The sequence below is a fragment of the Magnolia sinica genome, chromosome 9 (assembly GCF_029962835.1).
Source record: "Magnolia sinica isolate HGM2019 chromosome 9, MsV1, whole genome shotgun sequence".
Lineage (NCBI taxonomy): Eukaryota > Viridiplantae > Streptophyta > Magnoliopsida > Magnoliales > Magnoliaceae > Magnolia > Magnolia sinica.
Genome location: NC_080581.1, coordinates 75614928 through 75636493, shown reverse-complemented (window position 1 = coordinate 75636493; position 21566 = coordinate 75614928).

Here is a 21566-nt window from a genome sequence, read left to right as displayed (position 1 = left end):
TCAGACCTCCAGGGGGCAATCTCAGAATACGGGCCTCTACACCCATTTACCTGTGCCTAACGGCCCTTGGGAGGATTTATCAATGGACTTCGTACTTGGTCTCCCACGAACACAACGCGGCATGGATTCGGTGTTCGTGGTGGTAGATCGTTTCTCAAAGATGACGCACTTTATCCCATGCAAGAAGACCCTCGATGCAACACACATGGCGAATTTATTTTTCAGGGAGGTCGTTCGGCTACACGGGGTCCCCCAGACCATTACTTCTGATCGTGACACGAAGTTCATTAGCCACTTTTGGCGGACTTTATGGAGTCGATTCGATACACGACTTCAATTTAGTAGTGCTTACCACCCACAGACTGATGGGCAGACCGAAGTTGTGAATCGCACGTTGGGAAACCTCCTTCGTTGTATTTCAGGAGAAAAACCGAAGCAGTGGGATTTGTCCTTGTCTCAAGCAGAGTTTGCATTCAACAATATGGTGAACCGCTCGACAGGGAGATCACCGTTCCAGATTATTTACGGACGAGTGTCTCGCCACACACTTGACTTGGTCCCTTCGCCTAAGCACCCAGGCACGAGCATTACAGCAGAACATATGGCAGACAAGATCATGAGCATCCATGCAGAAGTGCAGACCAAGCTACATGCCTCGAACGAGAAGTACAAGGAATAAGCGGACAAGCATCGGCGACAAAAAGTGTTCGAGGTAGGCGACCGCGTTATGGTCCATTTGCGCAAAGAGAGATTTCCGACCGGAACGTACAACAAGTTGAAAAATAAGAAGATTGGACTGGTATCAATCATCCGAAAGATCAATGACAACACTTATGTTGTTGATGTCCCAGATGACATGGCCATCTCACGGACTTTCAATGTCATGGACCTAACCGAGTATCATGAACCAAAGCATGACGAGAACTCGAGGTCGAATTCTTTTGAAGTGGAGGAGACTGATGTAGAGCAGGTCGCGGACAGTTACATGGCCAAGATGGATCAAAAAAGGCCCGGTCGACGACAGAAGTGATCCAGACCATCGAACCTTAAATTGGGCGTATCTTGCAATCTGGAATGAGTTATCTGACGTAAAATATATGATTTTGGGGTAAAACGAGCTACTGAAGCCAACCAACCTGGACCAACCTAGTTACGCCGGGTTGCGCAGCCCGGAATTGCGAAAAACCCCTGTATCGATGGTCGTTTCCCCGTTTTAATTTCGCTTTTACTATAAATAGTAAGTTTTAGTTTGATTATAACTCTTCATCCGTCGGGCTTTAGGAGTTGCGCCCAACGTGAAAAGAGCTTAGAATAATTAGGAGAACGGTTTGGTGAAGCCAAATAGGACACTTACTATTTTTGGCCGAAAACCTTGCGCACTAGTAGACATCACGACCGTCTATAAATAGTAAGTTTACTATTTATAGTAAGTCGCGGATTCTAAGAGTTTGAGTTGTAGTTTGATTCTGATTTCTTTCCCATTGCTTGGTACCCCTATTTAAAGGGTTGTGAACTCGTTTTTATTCATTAATTAATCAATTTCGAATTTATTAGAATTTATTTCTATTTTCTGCTTTCTTTCCTCGTGGATTCGAGAAGTCTCTGTGAGGAGTCCAGAGAAGCTCCGTGGATTCGGAGTAGTTATCCTCATCACGTTCATCCCTGCGTCATAAACCTAATTAAATTGGATTAATCCAATCTTGTCAATTTTAATAGTAATATTATAAATTTTAAATATGCAATGATATGACACATGCCATGCATATAGAATAAAGAGGAGATAGAGAAGAAAGGGAAGAGAAATTTAGATGAGAGAAGAAAGAAGAGAGGCGAAGAGAAAAGTAAGGGCTACGCCTAGGTGCATGATACGCACAAAGAGAAGAAAGAAAGGAAAGTGGTGACCAATCTTCATTATTCTCTTTATTGTGACTCACTTGAGTTCCAAATCTGCTTAGCATTTCGGTTGACGTCTCAATATTAATCAACATAATAAATGTATAAAGTTGATGTGACACAATTATTATTGTGGGCTACACAGCCCCTATTGCATAGTTTTCCTAATTAAACATTTGATACGGGCTATGCATAGTGAAGTGAAAGATTGATTTTGATTTCATGTGAAAGAAAATGGATTAGGACTTGGGCGAATCTACATCTCACACATTCTTATATAGTACCTGTGTGAAAGACTCGTTGACTCATCATCAACAGGAGTCTGAATCCTTTGTTTGTCTTGAATAGGGATTTCTTGTTGCCTGCACTGTGATTGGGCCACATCATCACTAATGACATGGCCCATTCACAATTACAATGCAGGAAACTTTTGTTTGTGGCAGACAGAGAATCCAGATTCCTATAGGAGACACCGCAATGAAAATCACTTCAGTCAAAAAGCATGTTGTGCTTCTCAACAGGTGCGTAACACATGGAGAGAAGAAATAGATGGTCAAAAGATACTGACCAGCTGTCCACGTTCATCCTATGTGTTACACACCCAACGTGAACCTGATTTTTCTCCATATACAAGCCTTTTTCTTAAAAAGACCACTTTGGTTTGGCACGATGCATTCACGTAGCAAGAGAAACAAGAAAACTGTGGAAAGGATAGAAAAAAGTGGAGCCGACGGAAAGTTTTTGCAAGAACTTCGTGTGCCAGGGAGTTAGGTAGGGCTCACAGTGATGTTTGTGGTAAATCCATCGTGTCCATCTATTTTTCCAGATCATGTTATGATATAGGCCTAAAAAAATACAAATCCAAAACTCAAATGAGCTGCATGACAAGAAAATGAGGGTAGGTAAATTCCTATAGTTGAAACCTCCCCAGGGTCACTATAATGTTTATATATATATGCCATCCATGTCATTCATAAGGTCATTCCTACTTGGATGAACTAAAAACACAAACAATTAAAATTGTCCAAAACTTGTAGCCTCATGGACGTCCAATCCTCCATCATGCGGTGCAGATGAATTTTGGATTTACATCAATTTTTGGATCATGTCCTAAAAAACAGATGGACTCTCGGTTAGCCTCACCTAGTTTCACATGGCAGTAAGCTCCTGGGAAAGGCTTTGGCTGGGAATCAACATGGGAATAAGGCACCGCACGGATTGCCAGCAAAAGCTTTGAAATACCTGAGATGAGAAGATAGGTGTAGCACACTGTGATGTTTGTGAGAAATCCATCTCATCTATTCATTTTTCTAGATCAATTTTGAACATTGGCCAAAAAATCAAGGTGGATCCAAAACTCATGTGGGTTGCAAGATGGGTAACAGTGAGGATTGAATGTCCACCGTTGAAGCATTAGTTGGGCCAGAGGTTTTGAATCTGGATAGTGTTTTTTTGTGTTTTCATTTCATCCCGGTAGGATCTCCTTAGGAGGGTAGCCAATTGCGTACTGAGTTACTCAATATATTAAGTGTACTGAGTAAACTCTGTGGGGACCATCATGATTTACATATTTAATCCACTCAGTCCACCCATATTAGCTGATAATTTTAAGACTTGAGCCCAAAAATGAAGCATATCCAATGCTCAAGTAGACAACACCATATGAACCAGTGAGAAATGAACTTCTACTATTGAATAAGTCTCCGGCACCAAAAATTTTGGATTAAGCTGATATTTGTGTTTTCCCTTCATCCCTGTTTTTGTGATCTTATGAATAGGTTGGATGGCAAATAAACATCACTGTAGGCCTTATAAAAGTTTCAAAAGTAGAAATCATTATTCCTACTTTTTCATGTGTTATGGTCCATTTGAGTTTTGGATATGCTTTAATTTTGGACTCAACCCCTAAAACGATCAGTAAAAATGGATGGACGGCATGGATAAAACACATACATTCAGGATGGGCCCAACAGAGTTTACTTAGATCCGGACTGCCACTAGTGCCTTTGAGTCTAATTGGATGAAATAAAGGTGGAAATAGGATGATATAAAGGTGCGGAGAAAGTAACGCGGATTGCCCACTTGTGCCTCGGAGTCTAATAGGATGAAATAAAGGTTGGAATAGGACGAAATAAAGGTGCCGAGAAAGTTGACGCGGATTCCCACTCGTGCCTTTAAAACTGCATCCTTTCTGGCTGATTCCTTATTATTCATTAAAGTGGATAAAAACGCACACGTTAATGTGGCTCCACAGAGCCGCTGCCAGGTCCATGTCCGTCCTTGCACGAGTAAGCGTGGATGCGGATTACGTCTTGTGCTCGATGTTGCGTTGACGTTATTAATTTCTGCAGACTCTATAGTGATATATGTTATCTATGCTGTCTGTCCATTTTATGATAGCATTTTAAGGGGATGTGTCAAAAAATGAGGTAGATCCGTGGAGCACACCATAAAAAGAGTGGGAAACTCCACCGTTGAGACTTTATTGAGCCCACAATGACATTTATTTGCTATCCAACCTGTTCATGAAGCCACATAGACCTGAAAGAAGGAAAAACTGGATGTCCCCTTAGAAGTTTTTAATGGCAAACGTTCAACCTACACTGCTTTCTGTATTGTGGTCCACTTGAACTTTTGATCTGCCTTATTTTTGGAGCCATACTCTAAAATGGTCTCCTAAAATGGACGGACGGTCTGGATATAACACATACATCATGGTGAGACCCACGGAACTAGGTCATCAGCTACACGCAATCCTTATTGGGTACTTCGGTGGTGATCATAAATCTTGACTGTGGGCCCAACTTGACGTATGTTATCTACATCCACGCCGTCCATCCGTTTTAACAGCTCATTTTAACAGTTAATCCCAAAAATTAATTTGATAATAGTCTTAGGTGGACGACAACACAGGAAACAGGAGTAATTGAATATCCACCATTAAAAACTTATTTGTGGCTACTGTAATTTTTATTTGCCATCCAAACTGTTGATAGGATCACCAAGAACTGGACGAGGAGATCACACAAACATAAGCTTGATCTAATACTTTTATGGCCCACAAGAAGTTTTTGACGGTCAATCACCACTGTTTTCTTGTGGTGTTTTCCAGCTAGATATATCTGCTGCAATTTTTTTCCTCATGCCCTAAAATGAGGTGTAAAAACAGATGGACAGCATGAATGTAAGGTACATACACAAGGTGGGCCCCACAGTCAGGGATTCAATGAAGCTGCACTCATCACAAGCAATCATCCTGGATTCTGAAATTCAGATGGCCCTGATCCTTTTAGACAATGCATCCATGCTATCATAATTATAGGATGAGCGGCTCTGATCAGCCTAACAAAGATGAGAGCCACTCATCAGGCAGTCACCACTTTGTCTACGCCCTTCTCTCACAGATCGGGCCCAGACATGTACGTGCAAAGATGTGAATGATTAATAAGGACCCTGAGGATGGCCAAGAGAGTGGCTCCGTACTTCCTTTTTTTTTTCCTTCAACTGTGTGTTGAGTGCGGAGAGAGTGCACTTGCTGGAACAAATGCATGCATGCATATATGATCTTTTGCCATCTATTTGTTTCGATCAAAATGGCCCACCTGATAAGCTGACTAATCAGATGGGAGGGGGAGGCATATACACAGTCGGGTCCATCGATCTATAATTCAAAAATTCCACATATATATATATGATCATGTGGAGGCATGTATGGTGCACAATACAGTGGGACCCACTTCTCCTTATATCCATCATGTAATGTGGAAGCTTGGCTTATGCTTTTAGATGATCAATGTGATGAACTTTGTCCTATTTTCAGACGCTCATGACCAACTGACTACATGAACGGATATCATTAATGGTAGTGACCATTCAAGATGGGTGGCATCAAGTGTCTCACTTCCCATCTCTATCTTACAAACACAAATTAATTCTCTTAAAAAGGAACACTTAAGTGCCAAACCCACCTCATAGTGTATGTTGATGCAAAAAACTGGTAAACCTTTCTTCTGATCTACTGCCTGCACAAGGATGAAACAAGGAAGACCCTGGCTAGAGCCGGGGACCCTCCGATGCTAAAGTCAGTGACTAGACGGTATGGAAAGGTTTTCTGCGTACCTTTGATTTTAGAGACGTCCTTCTTTTATAGGAGTGAGAGGTCCCTCCGTGCAGGGATTCTCTCCCTAATCTTAGGAGATTTGATTTGATTGTAATCTGCTTACGGATGCTTCCCGATCCCAAGGTTTTCGGGGTCGGAAATCCTTTCACAAGATTTTCGGGACGGCATTCATGCTTACACCGTCTCTTCCTTGCTCGGCTCGACCTTGACTGACTCTAGTAATAGATGAGTCTTGGCTGGCTACAAGGACAGGGCTTTTTATCTTCTATCGGATGAAATAGAGTCGGCTCATAACCGATACTCATTCTTATTCCGATAACCGACGCTACAACTAACTTAATATGAGTCGATTTTCTGCTCGATCGGGCGACTTCTAGCCTTGGGACCTTAGTTGATCCCCTTTAGATGTTGTTGGCTCGTTAGCCGAGTCAACTTTATGCATCTTATATATTTTGCCTATGGCTCTTGACTTTTTGAGTCTTGGTCGGGGTTCATTTCCTGCAATCCGAGCTAAGTCTCTCATTTAGGCTTTACAGTCTTGCCTCGGTCCGACCTGTTACCTCGGGTCTTCGGACTCTGTCAGTAGAGTTGGTCCATTCTATAACCGGGTCTCCGGACTTGTCGGATTTTTCCCCAACAGTGTATATATATAACTTTAATTAGATGTGAGGTCCAATGCACTTTAATTTCCAAATGCTCTCAAAAATCTTAGCACTAATCTATTTCAATTTCAATATGGGCACGGTTGCTTTTCTACATGCCATTCATCATGTTGCCACTTGATTTAGATGCTGAAGTAGATTAAAGCCATCTAAAAGTAATGGACAGGTAGAAAAAACTAAGAATGGTCCACAATGTTTGTCTGTCCCACACTTTTGAATCACTTAAATCTTAATGGGTCAAGTAACAAGCATCAACGGGTCAATCGTGATTTCATTTATTAATGCAAAAGTGTCTCATTGACTCTTTTGTCAGTCATGATTTGATTTTTATTTTTAATGTAAAAGGATCTCATTGACTTTTTTTTCCCCCTTTTTTCTTTATTCCTTTCTTTCTTTGCATGCATTTCTCTATTTCAACTAGGTTCATAAATTATGGTAATTAACAAACAACACACCATGTTCATGAATTATGGTTAATAAATAGTATGAGCTACAAAATATTTTAGTAAAGTTTTAGGGTTACCTTATCCCATGTGGCAAACAATTGTAAGACACGTGAAAAACCCATAAAATTTAATGTTGTGTTTTTCTTTTCCTCACATCAATCAATCAATCACAAGTCAACTACACAACCCATCCCTCTCTTACACAAGCCTTACCCAAAGTCAACTCTCTCTCTCTCTCTCTCTCTCTCTCTCTCTCTCTCTCTCCACCCATCCCTCTCTCATCCAAAATTCAACCAAGCCCATACCCTCCATCCCTCCCATCCCATCTCTCTTACAACACCCTCTCATCTCTCATTTCTCTCTTCACTCCCAAGCAACCAAGGGAGGTGACCGTCCAAGCTTTCTAAGAGAGAACTCCAAGTGTGGCCCACTCCCTACCACCCAATTTCCCATCCTAGCCATCCATACTTCATTATCCTCCATCAAAATCAAAGCCAATGAGCTAAGGAAGCCAAGGGATCAAGGAGTGCAATTGGTGGGTGATTGTACGATATCCACCGTTGATTTTCATTTGAAGGCCCACTTGTGATGGAACCCATTTTGATGTATATGTTGTAAACAAAGAGGGGCCCATAGTGGTGGGTCCCTCCACTACACCGTCTCTCTCTCTCTCTCTCTCTCTCTCTCTCTCTCTCTCTCTCTCTCTCTCTCTCTCTCTCTCTCATTTTTTTATGGTAATGATGAGGCCGTGTGGCCCATCCGGATGGACCCCACCACGAAGTATGTATCATATCCATGCCGTCCACGCATTGGGCCGAGCTGAGCCGAGTTCGAGCTGGGGTTAACTAGGTTCGACTCATGTACACCTCTATGATTTATGAGCACTTACTTGAAATAACACGATTGGGTATTTTCCATCTAAAACCGTCCAATAAAATGAGTTTAAAAATGAGTTGGAAAAACTGATGGACAGCATGGATATACACCACTTACATCAAAATAGGCCCCACACCCACTAATGTGCTACCACGGGTAACAGCTAATTGTAATGGTATCTTTAGCCATAGACATTAGTCACACTTACAGCTTGGATGGTGTTCCACATCTGACCTTTTTACGGTGGTGGGAGGATCAACCCTTGAAACAAGACAATAATGCTTTGAACAATATGGCTACCCAAATAGAGATGTGACACTAATTAGATGATCCAAGCCATTCAAACGATGGTCCTCATTTTAGATTGGGCACCATCCAAAGATCATATCGATTGGATTATCTTATGTTGTCCCAGCAGGTGGGACATCTCAATGAGGGAGAGGACTAGGTGCAGCCCCAGCCTCACTCATCCACACCGTCCATCTGCTCTGCCAAATCAATTTAGGGCATGAGCCCAAAAATGAAACGGATCCATATCTCAAGTGGACTATGTTGAAGGAACGCATCCAGCATCCAGCTCATCTGCAGAATCATCTGCAGAAATCTCTTCGCATCCAGCAGCCAGTTCAACTGCTGAAATCTCTCCTCCATCATCTCTATAATCTCTCCTCTGTAAATCCTCCTTCTTCACTATTTTCTATATTTGTCTTCTTCCATTCTTGTATAAAGTAAACCCCCTGCTTTCATCATCTCTTTCTGCTATCCCACTTCTCTGACCAATTTCAGCCTCCACAAATATCTGCCACAATAAGGTTGCAGAGAGGAACACCTTTATTTTTATTTTTATTTCTTACCTTTAAGAAGATAAGAACAAAGGACTTTTTTTTATTTTTTAATTTTTAAAGGTTGGAGAGTACAGCACGTCTCCCTCATATCACTCTCTCACACGTCTCTCTCTCTCTCTCTCTCTCTCTCTCTCTCTCTCTCTCTCTCTCTCTCTCTCTCTTACCGTTGTGGTTGACTAACATAGCATTACTCTGCCACAGAGGCTAGGTGGTGGGCCCAAATCATGATCAGTATGGACATGATCATGCATACCATGCTTTCTTACTTTCAATGATGCAGATGGCTGGTGGATGCTCTTCTGGGTGGAATCACAATTACAATTAGAGGAACTTGTGATTTCAGATGGCACTGTGCGACTTCCTTTTTCTTTTTTTTCTGTAAATTTGTTTGGTTCATTTTTAAATTGTTGTGTCCCATCCATTGCATGCATTTGGGTGATTAGATTCTTCTTTTCTCTTTGTATTGAAAATTGTTCTGATCAGCACATCCAACTAGTCTGATCTCCTCTGATAAATTTGGATCATTGCTCATTTTCATACCAAAAAAAAAAAAAGGAAAAAAAAAAGAAAAAAGAAAAAAAAAAAAAGAAGAAGAAGAAGAAGAAGAAGAAAATTATCTAGTTTGATTTCCCTTAGCCTTGATTTTTTTTTATTTTTTTATGGCATCGTCCAAGGTCTGTGATGATACTTCATCCTCTTATGATGAGGATTTCAAACAGTTTGAAAATCCAGGACTGAAGATCACATCATCTCCTCTCACAGGGTCCAATTTCCTCCAGTGGCAACAGGCTGTCCGCATCTTTATTGGCGGCAAACGAAAATTAGGCCACATCACTGGGACCCTTTCTTGTCCTGCTGATAGAGACTCCAAGAAAGCAGAATGGGAATCTGATGACATGATTGTCATGTCATGGTTATGGAACTCCATGGCCAACAATGTCCGAAGCGGCCTTCTTTTCTTAAAAATAGCAAAAGAAATATGGGACATGGTCCACGAACTCTATAGTGATGCGCACAACATGTCATGCATCTTTCAATTAGAGAAGGAGATTGCCTCTCTCCAACAGAACAACAAAAGCCTCACAGAGTACTATGCTACACTCTGGAGTTTATGGGAGGAGCTCGCCTATCATGATGAGCAAGATATCTATTGTTCTCGGGATGTGATCCTTATCAAGAAACGTCAAGAGCGACGCCGGATCTTCAAGTTTCTAGATGGCCTTAATAATGAGTACGAGATACACCGGCAATAAATCATCCACAACGCTGATACAATGACCTTGAATCAGGTTTTTGCTCAACTTGCAAGAGAAGAAAAACGAAAGCAGGTTATGATTCCCCATGCCTCGATCACACAGTCTGCCTTACAGGCTAATGCTTCTTTTTCTAATAATAAGGGTCGAGGTCGTGGAACTCGAGGCCGTGGTCGTGGTTCTCTTTTTTGCACTCATTGCAAACATACCAACCATATGGTTGACTATTGCTGGATCAAAAATGGTAAACCTCCCATGCGGGGAGGCTTCACTCGTGGACGTGGTCGTTCGTCAAGTGGTCGATGGGCCAATTTGTCTGTTACTGAATCTGGGGAGACACCGTCTGCTTCCTCCACTCCTATGGTCCAGATTTCTCAAGACGAATATGATAACCTGATCGCTCAGAAGGCTGGCTTCTCGGTCTCCAAATCCATGATTACTTCCAGTTCCCCAATGTCCGGTACATCCACTCCTGCCTCCTCTTCCCAATCCTGGGTCATAGACACCGGGGCCACAGATCATATGACTGGTATGTCTCACATTTTTTCATCTTTTCATCCTAGTTCTACGTTAGGGTCGGTTAAGTTAGCAAACGGAAACCTTACTCCCATTACGGGGTCAGGAACTGTTCCTCTAACCTCTACTGTCTCCCTGGACAAGACCTTTCTTGTCCCAGGTCTTGACTCCAATTTGCTTTCCGTTAGTACTCTCACCAAACAATTTAACTGTGCTGCCATTTTTCTTCCATCTCATTGTATGTTTCAGGACCTCAGGACGCAAAAGATGATTGGTGGTGGGCGTGAACGTGCTGGTCTTTACCATTTCGATGCTGATGTTCAACCTCGATCAACCGCCCATCTTCTGTCAGTCTCTTAGGAGGATTTTTTTCGATGGCACTATCGATATGGTCATCCCTCTTTTCCATTTTATGCAATTTATTTCCTGCTTTAGCTTCCCACCAAGATGTTAAGACCTTTCAATGTAGTACTTGTGCTTTATCCAAGCAGAAACGTGTTTCATTTCCTTTAGTCTTGAATAAAGACTTTGGTCCTATGTTTTCTATCATTCAATCTGATGTTTGGGGACCGGCTCTTATTCCCTCCTCTATGGGATTCCAGTATTTTGTATCTTTTATAGATTGTACTACCAAGATGACTTGGATCTATCTTCTTAAAAATAAAAGTGATGTGTTTGAAACTTTTCGATCTTTTCATGTTTGGTTGATTAATCAGTTTGCAGCAAAAGTCAAGGTTCTTCACTGTGATAATAGTGGCGAATACCTTTCCACTGGTTTTCTTTCCTACCTTCGTCAGCACGGCATCGAGTCAAACACCACTTGTGCTTCCACTCCTCAGCAAAATGGGATGGCGGAGAGAAAAAATCAACAATTATTGAATATCACTCGTTGCCTTCTCACTGAGATGCATGTTCCCAAACGTTATTGAGGAGATGCAATTCTCACCGCATGTTACTTGGCCAATCGCCCGCCTCATTCTGCTTTGAACTTTCAGACTCCAATATCTTTATTTAAGAAAGTTCACCATGTCACCGATATTCCTCTTCGAGTTTTCAGCTGCACTGCTTATGTGCATAACTTCTCTCCATTTCGAACAAAGTTATCAAATCGATCCATCTCTTGCATGTTTGTTGGGTATTCACCTACCCAAAAAGGTTATAAATTTGTGGATCCACATACAGGTCGTCGCTATGTTACTCTCGATGCGACATTTTTTGAGTCTCTCAGTTTTTTTTCGACGATTTCCTCTCCTCCCTTATCACCTCATGTTACTCCTATCCATTTTCTAAACTCCCCATCCCCTACCTCCCCTTCTCCGTCATCACTTTCCCCAACTCCGCCACCGCCACCATGCCGCACCACTCGCCCCAACACTCGACCTCTCCATTTACAGGACTATGTCTGCACTCAAGCCTCATCTGTCTTGCAGCAAAGAAAAGGGCGAGCCACCACATCACTACCTCCACCTTCATCCGATGCTCCGAGATCTACTCCTGACTCGACTCCTTCTACTTCTTCTCCGAGGAATGGTATTCGTCCTTGCACGTTTCATCCTATTCAACATTTCGTTTCTTATCAGTCATTATCTCCATCTTACAGAACTTTTATTGCCAATGTTAATTCTGTATCTATTCCTACACGAGTGGATGTGGCTTTAGCTCACCCTCACTGGAAGCATGCTATGCTTGAGGAGATGAATGCCTTAGAAAAAAAAATCAAACTTGGGAGCTGGTTGACTTACCGGTCGGTAAACATGTTGTGGGCTGTAAGTGGGTTTACGCTGTCAAGCATAAATCTGATGGTACCATTGATCGATACAAAGCACGTCTTGTTGCAAAAGGCTTCACACAGACTTATGGCATCGATTACACCGAAACTTTCGCTCCAGTTGCAAAAATGAATTCTATTCGGGTTCTTTTGTCTATGACTGTAAATTTGGATTGGCTCCTACATCAACATGATGTCAAGAATGCCTTTTTACATGGTGACCTTCATGAAGAAACTATATGTCCTTACCTCCTGAGTTTCGTTGTACGAGGGAGGAAAATAAAGTTTGTCGCCTTTGCAAGTCTATCTATGGCCTTAAGCAGTCACCACGGGCGTGGTTCAATAAATTCACTCATGCTATGCAAGTTGCCCATTTTCGCCAGTGTAGCTCCGATCATTCTGTTTTTTGGAAGCGCACCACTAAAGGGATCATAGTGGTCTCAGTCTATGTTAATGACATCATTATTACGGGCGATGATTCTACTTCTGTATCCGGCGTTAAGTCCCATCTTGCTAGTACCTTTGAAGTTAAAGATTTGGGCTCCTTGCATTACTTCCTTGGCATTGAGATTGCTCATTCTCGCTCTGGTATTTCCTTATGTCAAAGGAAATATACATTGGATTTACTCCATGATACGGGTATGTTGGGCTGTAAGCCTGTTGCTACTCCTCTTGAGATCAATCATCAACTCACCTCTCTCCTTGGGAGTCTCTCTCAGATCCTGGTCTGTATCAGCGACTCATTGGCCGTCTTATTTACTTAACTATGACAAGACCCGATATCTCTCATGCTGTAAGTGTGCTAAGTCAGTTTATGCACTCACCATGGCCTACCCATTTGGATGTTGCCTATCGTGTTCTTCGTTATCTCAAAGGTTCTCCTGGTAAGTGCCTTCTTTATTCCAAACATGGACGCTTGTCTATTTCCGCTTTTTCTGATGCAGACTGGGCCGGTGCCAAAGATGACCGGAAATCTACAACTGGTTACTGCTCATTTGTGGGGGGAAATTTGGTTACTTGGAAAAGTAAGAAGCAGCCGGTTGTTGCTCGATCTAGTGCTGAGGCCGAATATAGGGCTATGACCCATACAACTTGTGAGTTACTTTGGCTTAAGAAATTTCTGACCGAGCTTCACTTCTCTCTATCTAGCCCTATGTCGATGATGTGTGATAATCAGGCTGTCATTCACATTTCTAACAATCCGGTTTTTCATGAGCGCACCAAGCATATTGAGGTGGATTGTCATTTTATTCGAGAGAAAATTAAATCCCATGAAATTATAACTCCACATGTTCGCACTGGGGACCAACTGGCAGATATTTTCACTAAACCTCTTTCACGTGACTAGCATGACACAATCACTTCCAAGCTTAGCCTTTCGAATATCTTTAGGCACAGCTTGCGGGGGAGTGTTGAAGGAACGCATCCAGCATCCAGCTCATTTGCAGAAATCTCTCCGCATCCAGCAGCCAGCTCAACTGCTGAAATCTCTCTTCCATCATCTCTATAATCTCTCCTCTGTAAATCCTCCTTCTTCACTATTTTCTATATTTGTCTTCTTCCATTCTTATATAAATACTGGTTGTATACGGCTCTAATAAAATAAGCCTCTTCTTTTCCAAATCCTGTATTCTAACAGACTATACCACTGGAAACGGTGGTGATTGATCGCCACACCATTAAAAACTTTGTAGGGGCTCAATGTAATGTTTCTGCAATGTTTATTTTCCACCCAACTCGTTGATACCTAGATGAAATGAAAAAACAAATATCAGCTAGATCCAAAACTTTTGCGGCCCACAGGAAGTTTTTAATGGTCAATCACCACTCTTTCCTATGGTATGGTCCACCTGAAATTTGGATCCGTTTCATTTTTACCCACCTAATCCACTCCCTTAATATTGGGTGGTGCACCGCGGTGCATCCCATCCATAAGAATCCGTTCGTCCACATCAATGAAAAATCGCCCCGCCATTTATTTCCTCTGATACATGCGACAGAGAGACCAAACGGTCATGTGCTCAGTGCTCTGCAGACCTAGACTTTTATGGGTATTGAAAGGGACGCAGATGGCACAATGACCCACCATGATGTATGGGTTTTATCCATGCTGTGCATCTATTTTTCTATATCATTTTAGTGCATGAGCCAAAAAATAAGATAGATTCAAATCTCTGATGTACCACACCATAGGAAACAATAGTGATTGAACGACCACTGTTAAAACTTTTTGGGGCCACACAATGAGGTATGTCTTTTATCAACTTGAACCAAAACTTCTATGGTCCCAAGAAGTTTTCAGGGGTAGGTGTTCAATCGCTACGAAACTCTATGGTGTGGTCTGATTAAAGTTTAGATCTACCTTATTTTTGGGCTCATGATCTAAAATAATCTCACAAAAATTAATGTACAATGAAGATATAACAAATACATCATGGTGTGGTCCATTGAACTTTGTCATGTCGACCCACCAACCCGGCATTGGGAAATTTGCTTAAATGGAAGACAATAATTTTTTATTTTTTATTTTATTATTATTTTGTAGCTTGAAGGTATCATCATCATTTCCAAGCTGTTTTTTAGGAAAAAATAAAAATAAAAATCTTACCATGGCTCCAAGCATGCACAAATGACATGTTTTTATTGATGTTGGATGAAATGCATCAAACAGGCTACCCCACTCAATTCATGTGTGATAATGATGTTGGATGAAGTGCATCCAACACCATAGCCGGACTCAATCCATGTGGGATGATTGGTAGGCAATGGCAGTAAAAAATGTAAAAATAACCAACGACGGTATTTAGCAAATCATACTTACCATCTCAAAGAAGCCAACGGTAAAAATAATTTTCTTAGTTGATGATCAGATAAGCCATAACTAAGCTAGTGAGATGATCAGATAAGCCATAACTAAACTAGTGAGATAATCGGGTCGTTACTCTTGCTCAGGTGGTTGACTCTCAAGAGTTTCAACACCCGGCCGGTCAGGGTTGAGTACCCATAGGTGGTGAACTTCCACTAGTAAGCTTAATATTTTTGTTCATCATATATCTATAATGGAACCATCATTTGGACAGTTTAATTTTGCTACTTATATGCCACGTGTGCAATTTCTAAATCATTTCTAAGGCCTGCGTATTAACCATCACGCTCTACCAGAGTATCGAAATTTACCTCTTAACAATAAGAGGTTTGGTAAGCCTTAGCGAGTGTATAAGGAAGCGCAAATACATGCTGCCACATATGCCACCGTGGCAGACGAGTGCCAGATCTAACCCATCCATCAGGCGAGTCCAACCATATAGATGTTTTTTGCCAAAGCTAAATCTGGTCCACTCATCAGGTGGATCCGGTTAGAAACAAGTGGATATGTTAGAAAACCTAGCCAAGTTTTTCACAGCCGTACATTTATTTCATAAGATCTTTCCTTGCACCCCATCATCACGTATCATTCTTCCAACCGTTATATGCTGCTGCAGCCGTTGGCCAAGATGATGAGTGTAGGGGTGCACACGGAACTGGTAAAGTAGACTGAAATCAATCCGGTTCTAAAGTGCACCGGTTCTGATTTTGGTTCTGAAAATTAAAGAATTGGTTAGTTCAGTTTGGCTTTTGGTTTGGGGTCATGTAGAATCAGACTGGACGGTGAACGGGACCGTGGAATCGAACTTTCAAACTGAATCTTTTGGTCAATAAATAATTAATTTTTTAAACATAAAAAATTAGACCATTCATCAAATGGATCACAACACGAATAGACATTGATAGCAAAATTACGGTGAAAATTTTCAGCAGATAATCTTGGGCTGGATTATAAAAACAAACCATGCAATCGGGCTGGATTATAAAAAGCCCATAACCTTAGAACCGAACCGGTTTTTTACGGTCCAGTTCTAATTCAGATCTAGGGTGTAAATGGTCCGCTTTTGGTTCTAGTTTTCCTGGAACAGTTAGGAACGGTTCGATTCTGATTTCACCCCAAAACCGGACCAAATCAAACCGTGTGCACCCCGGATGAGTGGACCGAGGCTGATTTTTGCCTCAGGCGATGTTCACTGTAGGTCCTGGCATCAGATATCCGATTACCCGACAAATAGTCGGATATCTAATTTACTATAAGATTACTGATTTTATTATTTTTACAAAGAAGCCAGATACTGGATACGGATATATATCGAATATTGCAATATCTTACCCATGTCTAACTCACTTACAGCCCTAATCATTATGCGGGGCCGATTTTAATTGGGTTAGGTTCGCTGGTTACCCGTACGTCCGGGTACCATTAACAGCTTTGGATGGTTTGGGTGAAAGTATCAATAGCATGGAAGGGCTAAATCATAATATTGATGGTCTGGATGGTTTGCATCATGATATTGATGGTCTGGATTGCTTGGATCATAATATCGATGGTTTAGATGGTCCAGATCATAATATCATTAGTCAAATGTTCTGAATGCTCTGCATTATATTATGGGTAGTTTGAATCATACAATCGATGACTTGGATGGTAGGGATTATAATATTGATGGTTTGAATACTAGAGCATAGTACTGATGGTCTAGATGGTTTAGATCATAGCATCGATGGTATGGATGATGAATGGATGGTTTGAATGCTAGATGGTTTAGATCATAGTATCGATGGTATGGGTGATGTATGGATGGATTGAATGCTATAGATCATAATGTCCACTATTTCTTTTGTCTAGATCACAGTATTAATGGTTGGATGGTCTTGATCGTAATATTCAAGTGTGGATGGTTTGGATCTTAGTATTAACAGTCTTAACATTGATGGTTTGGATACTTCAGAACATAGTATAATGGTTTGAATGTTATGGATCATAATATCAATGATCTAGATGGTCTGGGTTACAATACCCACGATTGGACGATCTTAATCATGGGATGATGGTTTAGACAATAATATCCATGGTCTTGTTAGTCCCCAATCATTATAAATACAAGTAAAACAGTAATTATTATTTCTTTACAACCAAATACCATGGTATTTGGAAAACCAAACCGGCCCTAAGAATGTATATTAGCAATAGCTCATGTACACTTTTAAGGTCATGACGATTTCCTGGAGACAATACAAATTCATCCTCGAGAACCACCTGAGATCGTTGTTATAATCCATTCAAAATGCATGTCCAAGTATAATAGCCAACGCAATCCAATCACAACCACATGCTTATCTATTTTATATATAGTCATAACCATGCCTTACAAAAACAAAAAGAAGAATCCATCTTAAACAACTAAAAGAAAAAAACTATTATTCCTTTGGTATCATTTCTAGCCATGCAACACGTTCTTTTTTGCCCTACACCATAAACATCTCTCTCAGATTGGCGTTTTCAAAGTGACGACTAGCGATAACCTGAGAAAGAGGATTTAGAGGTTCAATCTTCATTAACTCCGTCACACAGTTAGCAATGGAGTAAGCACTGGCGGCAGGAGGCTGAGATGTTCTTAATTTGCTCTTTCATGAGCTCAGTTCCAGTGTCCACCTCACATAGTGAATCCTAGATATCACTCCTTACATGCCAAGCTCAGTCTCTTTTGTTGCGAATAGAATGAAATTATCTTAAAGAACGTTTCCTATCCGACTATGGTGTTCTAACAACCTCTTCAACTTGGGGGACGAACTGTCGTTCGCCGAAGTTGGAATATTGGTAGACATCTCCACCTCCTCGGGGGATAGCCCAAACACTTCAGGTGATGGCTGAGACAAAGCTGGGGATGATGATGAGGATCCTGTATCCAAATTCATAGAAATAGATCTTTGGGATTTGGCAAAGCTTCCTATTTCCCCTGATTCGCCACATATGAGAGACATCAGCTCAAATGCAATGGCTCTGTTCGTTATATATACAATGAGATAACCAAAATAGTCTGTAAATAAGCATATACAACATGACCTTTGCTAAGCCCATGCACGTGTGCAATAAAACTCATGTACACACCAAACATGTGCTAGCATGGCAGGTCTGAGATTCAATCCATCCCATCAGAACAGCACCACTATATTAATGCCCTAGCCCAAGAATTGGGTTGATCAACTGATCAGGTGGGCCACAGTTTGCAAAACAAACGTAAATATCCCAAAAACTTGGCTGAACTTTTCTAACCAATCCACGGGTTTGGAATGTTGGGATCCTGACGCAGGACGCAGTGAGTTTGTACATTTCATCCTTGTTTTCAATTTGTACAACTCGGCCATGGTCCAATGATAAAAATTGTTTATAGGATTAGGTGGTTTAGCCTAGGATGACCCATGGGCCAAACATCCCCAGCATTGGAATATCCCAGTTATAGAATATTTGGCCCTTTTCCAGTTGAATGTGAGTAGGTGTTGAATTTTCTTTCTAAGCCATCCGTTTAATGGATACCTGCTGAAATTCCATCAGCAAGATTATTGGTGCATGGGCCCTCCACACTGGAGCCCATCATATTAATTATTTAAATCGCTTGACCATGGGGCGCACTAACACAAATTGAAAGCTCAAACGGGAATGTAAAAACATTTGACTTTAGCACCATATGATTCCCCTCAAAATTCAACACTTTACATACTTTGATAATAATTAAAAAGACTTTTTAATTCTTACAAGAAAAAGAAAAAAAAACAAAAAAACTAACTTCGTAACTCTCTTGACCATAATATAACTAATCCTAAAAATCACTTTTTAAAGAGAAATATCAAAAATATCCCTCCAATGGTTCGCTAACACTTGAGCCTTGTTAGCTTGTGAATCATGGGTCATATGAGCTCGTAACAGTAAATAAACCCATAACGATTTTGGTGTCACAATTTTAACATACTCAAAGCCTGAAGAATAGATTTCTCTGGTAAGGAATTCTTGTCTCCCTCAAGAAGAATGGAACTTACTTCCCTTATACACTTGACTATCTTATAGATAATCTGGGAAGCTGACATCTTGGCCTTCAAATCTAGAAGTATTACGCCCAGTCATAGTTCCCATCTGATGAAACACGGGACCAATCCTCGGATGTGCTGAAATCTAGAGGCATGATTGGTTTTGTTGATCCATTGCCTAATTCTTCTATAAATTGATTGATGTGGGAGAATTGGCATATCAAAAAGTTTTACAAATAATGGTGCCCATACCTTGGTGGCAACAAGACCATGCTAACATAGGTGATCCAAATCCTCCAGATTGCTGAACCAGAGGGAAGATTGGGCTGACTGTAACAAAGGCCCGTTCTGCTTTAACCTGACTGGTAGAAAGATGTCCCTGCAGCTGGCTTGGATTATTGGGCCTATTTCTGGTCTCGGAAGTGGACGTTTCAGATACTTGATACAGGGCAGAATAGAGAGCGGAGTCATAACGAGTAACCTTACTGTTGATCAGATACTTCTATAAATTCCTACTGTTGATCAGAGGAGTTCATGATAGATTGGTGATTCCTATAATATTTTCAAGATCAGACGATTCTAACCCTCGGCGGATCAATGGTGTCGAATAGTTGGGAGGAAACACAAAAATGGTCCGAAGATACGGTCTTAGATCAGATGGACAGAATCATAGAATATTGTAAAGTTTTGGGGATACTCCATTGATGATCATGCAGCCCATATCAACAGTCCAGACCATTCAAACATGAACCCTACTTGTGTAATGAAGATTCATAAGAGGGTAGACTCACTGGAGTTTCAACACAAAGGTCATGGGCTTGAGTACCCATTATGGTTGTACACAAGCCAATTAGATAGCTTGAAAAGCTCACTACTGGGCTTGGCCCGATCGAGCTCGGCTTGACTCGAATTGATCGACAACTCGAGATGAGCCAAGCTTCATATGACCCAACTCCTTTCGAAAACGAGCCGAGTTCGGTTATAGCAGATCTTAACTCGACTCGACTCCAACTCGGCTTGGCTCGAAGTTTGAGCTCGGCTGGACTCGAATATATATTATATTATATTATAGATGATAAGAATAATAATAATAATAATAGACCTTAAGTCTTACCCGTCCATCCCTTTCTTATCATTTTCCTTCCTTAACCAACCCTCCGCGCCCGAGTTCCTCTCTCTCTCTCTCTCTCTCTGCACCAACAACAAGGTACTTATATAGCTCTATCAAATAGTGTGTGTGTGTGTGTGTGTGTGTGTATATATATATATATATATATATATATATATATTATTAATTGAATATTTGATTTGTAAGTTGAGAGGGGTGCGGGTTGGGTCAGTTGGGTTGGTTATGGGTTGGGTGCTGGGTTTGCTCGGATTGGGAGCAAGCTCGACTCGACTCGACCCACTAGCTCACCTTGAGCTTGACTCAAAAGATTTGCCAAACAAGCCAAGCTCCAATGGTAAGCTAAAAGCGGAGCTCAAAAATAGCACAAACGAGTCAAGCCAAGTTTTGGCCCACCTCGACTCAAATCAACTCTATGCACAGACCTAGTGCCCATGGTGGTGTGCCTAGGTGTGTGTACAAAAATAAAAAATAGTAATAATGATGAGCATTTTTATGTCCACACGCGTGGGCCATACAGGGCATGTGCATGAGACCAGTGTGCCAGCGTAGCATGTGGGTCTGCTCAGGATATTTTTCCAAAAAGTAAATCTCATCCACTCTGCAGGTGGACCCAAATGTTGTACCCAGATGGACGGGTTAGAAAACTTCAGCCAAAATTTTGATGGTCACGCATTTGTTTTGCAGACTTGGCCAGCCTTACCAATGTACCCATTTGATTCTTGGGCTATGGCATCAATGTAGTGATTCCCTTTAGACGGATGGTTGGATTTCATACATATGTGCCAAGCTGGCACATGTGTCATGTGTACATGCATGTGGACTTAGTAATACTCAATTAGGTCAAATGCGGATCCTTACTCTTTCTACGGTGGTGGACTCTTGAGAGTTTCAACACCCGGTCAAGGGTTTGATTGTCATAGGTAGTGAAATCCCACTATGGGGCGCGGATGGTGACATATGGGAACCACCATGATGTAGATGTTTTATCCACACCGTCCATCAACTTTTTTAGGGAATGAGACTAAAAATGAGTGATCAAAATCTCTTGTGGACCACACCACAGGAAACAGTGGTGATTCAGCGCCCACTATTAAAAACTTTTTAGGGGCCATAAAAAGTTTTAGATGAAACTTATATTTGTGATTTCCCTTCATCCAGTCTTTGTGA